This window comes from Eretmochelys imbricata, chromosome 21 (genome assembly GCF_965152235.1).
Source record: "Eretmochelys imbricata isolate rEreImb1 chromosome 21, rEreImb1.hap1, whole genome shotgun sequence".
Classification (NCBI taxonomy): Eukaryota; Metazoa; Chordata; order Testudines; family Cheloniidae; genus Eretmochelys; species Eretmochelys imbricata.
The window spans coordinates 7,658,789-7,664,788 of NC_135592.1; positions in this window are offsets into that span (position 1 = coordinate 7,658,789).

Sequence of the window (6,000 nt, forward strand, 5' to 3'; positions counted from 1 at the left end):
CTCCCAGGTAGATGGAGAGATGGTTTGATGGCTGGGTCTGGCTATAGCGAGCACAACACGAATGGACAGATGGATAGAGGGACATATGTATCATTGGAGGGACTCTGGAGTTACACTAGTGTCAGTGAGAGCAGGGTCGGGCTCGATTTGTGTATAGTACGCACAGCCCAATGCAATTTTGTTGTGCATAGGGCCCTTCATGCAAACAGTCTTCCTTACAAAGTTGGTGTGGATAACCTATTTACAGAGTTAAATCACTTTAAAAAGCCAAGGGGAAGAGATGTGAAGAGCCAGATGCAAAGGAAGGTAGAGAAGTTGCTCCAGCTCCCTGTGGCCTGAGTCCTCCATTTGCAACGTCCTACAGAACAGAAGATGCAATCTGCTTTGCCTTTGCGCACTTGCAGGGTCTGATTCTCCCTTGCCTGACCCTTATGCAGTCATTTATCTCAGTGCAATTTGGGGGTGACGCATGCCCATTCTGATATGGCAGGCACCATGCTGTGCCCCACTTTGCACTGATGTAACCTGTTGTCATTCTCTGTATTACTGTAGCGCCCAGCCATGGACTACTAGACCCCAGGGTGTTAGGTGCTGTACAAATGCAGAACAAAGACGGTCCCAGCCCCAAAAAGCTTACTGCAGAAGTTATAGGGCAGTGGAGAATAAGCCCCCGCCCACAGGTGCAAGAAGGAGCCCGGGGAGAAACTGTGCCTAGCAGAGGCACCCTGCCCTCTGTGCTCCTGGGAGGGGTGGCAACAGCTTTGCCCCTCCTCTCCTTCCCCCCAAGACCTGTGGTGTAGACAGCCCTGTACAGACTGAGATACTATTTCATTATCTTCTGTGATGTGTTTTCCATGGGGCCAGAGCCAGAGCCTGAGCCTCAGAGCAGTATAGCTCCAGATCAGAGCAAATCAGTATAGCTCCACTGCCTTCACTGCATATGAGAGGCTTTGCACTTCTAACGAAAATCTGAAAGAACTAATTACACAAACAAGCATGACTATCAGGGTGAAAGCGATGTCTATAAATCAGAGACAAACTGAGTGATATTTTTGAAAACCACGTGCAGTGTCAGAACTAGCTGTGGGTAGTGTGTCCACCGGCAGGGGGAGGTGGAAAGTATCGGACGTGCATGACTGCAGATAGCTCACAGGAGAGCATGGCCATGCTCAGCAGTGAATGTCTAATTCCCATAGGAAATGAAAGAGAGGGCAGTGTCTTCTCCTGCTTGTAAAACAGAAAGAATCCACGCGGGTAGGTACAGTAAGCCAGATCCTCAGCTGGTGTAGGTTGGCATAGCACCATTGGCTACAGGGGAAATTCTGAGCTGAGATCCCCAATTGGTGTAAATCAAGGTCACTTCATCATCCTAGATTAAATTCTAGCCACACTGAGGTGAATAGCAAAACTTTGCTTCACTTCACTGAGGCCAGAATTTTACCTTCTGTGTCAAATGACTTCACTATAACTATGCTGCCTTACACCAGCTAAGATTCCAGCCCAATATTTTCAGGGAACATTATTGTATCCCAGTGACAGCCAGACTTGTGGTTTTCTGGTTTGATGAGGACTGGGACAAGTTTTTTCATATTTGTGGGTGCTCTGCAGGGCAGATCCTCTGGAAAAGAATATCACTGAGGGGGGGAAAGGGCAGTCATCATTCTAAAGCAGCTGTGGCCGCTGAAGAAAGAGGTCTCTCTAATTTGATTCTTAAGAATGGAGGAAAAAAAGCAGAGAGCAGCCCAGAATGGAAAAGGTGACACTTTTCTAAAGTGTTTCTCAAAATGAGCTTTGGAAAATGAGCACTGGAAGAGGCAAGTCATTGTCACTCACAGCTCAGGAGTCAAAGCAGGGCAGATGGAAATGGCCAGTCAGCACAAGCTGAAAGCAAAATTATTACACACCAATATAGTGTACAGTGCATTGGTGACTGGGATGCTGCTTGACCTTGGCATAGGCTTTCCAGTGAGGTCAGATCTTATTGTGTGATTTTATTGTCCAGAATCTCAGAGTTCCTCGTGCCCTTCAGTTTCAATTATTTTTTTTTAAATGTATTTCAATAGCTCCTTTCATCTAAGGATCCCAAAGAACTTTACAAAGAGAAATGATCTTAGTCTCAGCGGTGGGAGGTGCACAGTGAGTGCATACTGACTTTGCACAGGGACACACAAAGTGTAAGGCTGTGGAGACTCAGGACCAGAGAAGGTAAGGCCAGAATTTTAGGAGGCTCAGCACTCACCGTGGAGGAGTGATTATCCAAAGATCTCAGCTCCCATTCAGGCACTGTCCTTTGAAAGTGGCCAGGTTTGTCAGGACAGTTCACAATGCTGGCTGTTGGGTTGCAAAATCCAGCCTTTGGTTGTCACAGTGGGAACTGCTGGGCACTGCTGCAAAATCTGGTCCAAACAGTGGGGGCTGAGCTTTAGAAATCAGTCCCAACGTGACTTCCTCAAGATCACACTGAGAACGAGTGGCGGAGGGAATCCTATTTGTTATGATATTTGAGGATCACCAACCAGGCCCATAGCTCACTTTAGGAATCTAGCAAAACAGACAACCACTAGTTGCCATAGCAGACAAAATCCTCTGCTAATGACGAGTTCAAATCCCTGGAACAGATTTATTTCAGCAGAGGTACAGAATGCCACACCCCAGTGATCAGGTGGAATACGACAGGCCAAAGGTTTGGCTACATTTACATAGACAAAGACTGTACATAAACAAAGGCAAAGCTTAAGTCTCAGCACAGACTTTGTATACCCAAGATGAAACCCTACTTTTATCAACACCCCCTCTTCTGATTCATTATATAATCATATAGCTGATCAAACATGAGATTTCGCATGACACACAGCATTATACAACATGTTTATCTGCTTATTAACAATAACAAAGCTCTTAATCTTATTATTTGACAGGGATTTTTAGGACTTTCCCTGTTTACCCTGATTATATCTGCCAGGTCACCATAACTTGATCCTTGTCCTGTACCCAAATCAGGGACATTCCAAAAACTGAACAACAGGAAGTCAAATAGGTTTTGTTTGCACTCCTTCTCGAAAAAGGTTATTCAAAGGCCACACTAAAAATGAACCCACAATTATATTGAGTACGCATTTTATTATATATTGATAACTAATGTGTGATCCATTAAACCCATTTAGGCCCTTACCATTTTATATGAGGTAAATTCATCTAATCACTGTTTCACCTTCTCACGCTATTCCTTAGCCCTCTACTGTAATCACCAGACAATCTCTAACCACTCGCTCTATACAGAGAAGTGTAGCATGCACTGCATTCCTATGCTTTCAGGATGCAATATGGTTCTTAAAATGTTCCTTTCTGCAATTCACCTGGGCTCACCAGAAACCTGGGACCATTTTTCATCACAAAACATCAGGTCGGGCTTCCAGTCTTGACTTTCCTTAGCCCAGCATCCCCCCAAATAAGTAATGCCATAGAATGCCATAGGTCTCCCCAAGAAGAAAATATCCAGGTTTTATGCCAGCAGAGTCCCTTTCCTTCCCTTGCTATCAGTTCCCCCTGGTTCATGAGTTATGTGAAGTGGGTAAATAACACTTCGCTATTCACTTTCTCCCCACCATTCATGACTTTATAGACCTCTATCATATCCCCACTTAGTCGTCTCTTTTCTAAAATGAACAGTCCCTGGCTTTTTAATCTCTCTTCATACGGAAACTGTTCCACCCCCTTAGTCATTTGTTGCCCTTCTCTGTACTTTTTCCAATTCTAATCTCTTTTGAGATGGGGCAACCAAAACTGTATCCAGGATTCAAGATGTGGGCGTGCCATGGATTTATATAGTGGCATTATGATATTTTCTGTCTTATTATCTGTCCCTCTCATGGTTTTCCCAACGTTTTCTGTTAGCTTTATTGTCTGCTGTGCACAGTGAGCGGATGTTTTCAGAGAATTATCCACAATGACTCTTTCTTCAGTAGTAACAGCTAAATTAGACCCCATCGTTTTGTATGTATAGTTGGGATTATGTTTTCCAACATGCATTACTTTGCACTTATTAACACTGACTTTCATCTGCCATTTTGTTGCCCAGTCACGCAGTTTTGTGAGATCCCTTTGTAACTCTTCACAGTCAGCTTTGGACTTAACTAGCTTGAGTAATTTTGTATCATCTGCAAACTTTGTCATCTCACTGTTTACCCCTTATTCCAGATCATTTTTGAATATGTTGAACAGCGCTGTTCCCAGTACAATGGTTGGAGGACTCCATTATTTACCTTTTTCCACTGTGAGAACTGACTATTTATTCCTACTGTTTTTTCCCCATCTTTTAACCAGTTACTAATCCATGAGAGGATCTTTGCTCTTATTCCATAATTCCTTACTTTGCTTAAGAGGTTTTGCTGGGGGACCTTGTCAAAGGGTTTTGAAAGTCCAAGTCCATTATACCCACTGCATCACTCTTGTCCACATGCTTGCTGACACCCTCAAAGAATTCTAATAGATTGGTGAGGCATGATTTCCCTTTACAAAAGCAATGTTGACTCTTCCCCAACATTGTTTTTGTATGTGAATCTGATAATTCTGTTCTTTACTATAGTTTCAACCATTTTGTCTGATACTGAATTTAGGCTTACTGGACTGTAATTACCAGGTTTGCCTCTGGAGCCTTTTAAAAAAATTGGTGTCCCATTAGCTATCCTCCAGTCATCTGGTACAGAGGTTAATTTTAGCAATAGGTTACATAACACAGTTAGTAATTCCATAATTTCATCTCTGAGTTCCTTCAGAACTCTGGGGTGAATACCATCTAGTCCTGGTGACTTATGACTGTTTAATTTATCTATTTATCCCAGAACCTTCTCTACTGACCCCTCAGTCTGGGAAACTGTCCCAGATTTGTCCCCTAAAATGAATGGCTTGGATGTGGGAATTTCCCTCACATCCTCTGCAGTGAAGATCTGTACAGAGAATTCATTTAGTTTCTCTGCAACAGCCTTCTCTTCCCTGAGTGCTCCTTTAGCACCTTGATCATCCATGGCCTCCACTGATTGTTTGGCAGCCTTCGTGCTTCTGATGTGCTTTAAAAAATTGCTCCTGGTTTTTGTGTCTTTTCCTAGTTGCTCTTAAAGTTCTTTTTTGGCCTGTCTAATTATATTTTTACACTTGCCTTGCCAAAGATTTTGCTCCATTCTATTTTCTTCAGTAGGATTTGACTTCCAGTTTCTAAAGGATTTTTTTTTGCCTCTAACAGTCTCTTTTACTCTGTTGTTTAGCCATGGTGGCATTTTTTTGTCCCTCTTACTGTTTTTATTTGTGATATTCTCCAGTCGTACATTGCCTAGGACATGCTGGAAGGGTAGGTCTCACATCCTTTACTAACAAATGGACACCACTCTAGAGCTCTCTTCTCCCAAAGGGCCCCCACTGTACTAGTGACCATATAACATCAGCTACGGATGATCGTCGGGGAATAGGCCGACACACCAGGGATTGAATCGAAGATCTGTAGAGCTAAAAGCATTAGCTGCTACAGCTTGAGCTAAAAACACAACCTCCTGTAGTGTGCACTGTAACAAGCTACGATCCTCTGCGGATTGCTATGGAGGAATCCAGAATACATATATGCTAGAGGGTTATGTGTGCACGTTTCAGTCCACTAGCAGGACTTTCTGAAATTAAAGGTCTCCAGTGCATTTACAGGGTTCTCCTGCAGCACCAGTGATTCTTCTGCTGGTGGCAAAGTACCTTTGCTTCTTGGAGCCTCTAATTAGGGTGACCATATGTCCCATTTTGGCTAGGACAATCCCTTTTTTAAGCCCTGTCCCGGCCGTCCCGACTTTTTTGGCAAAAGTGGGCATTTGTCTTGTTTGCTCTTGCCGATTTGATCAGCTAGCAAGAGCCAATGGGACAAATGTCCACTTTTGTCAAAAAAGCTGGGTGCGGTGCAGAGGGCAAGTGGAGATGCCAGCCCTGCGGGGGGGTAGGGGGCCAGGATTCCGGCCAAGGAGGGCG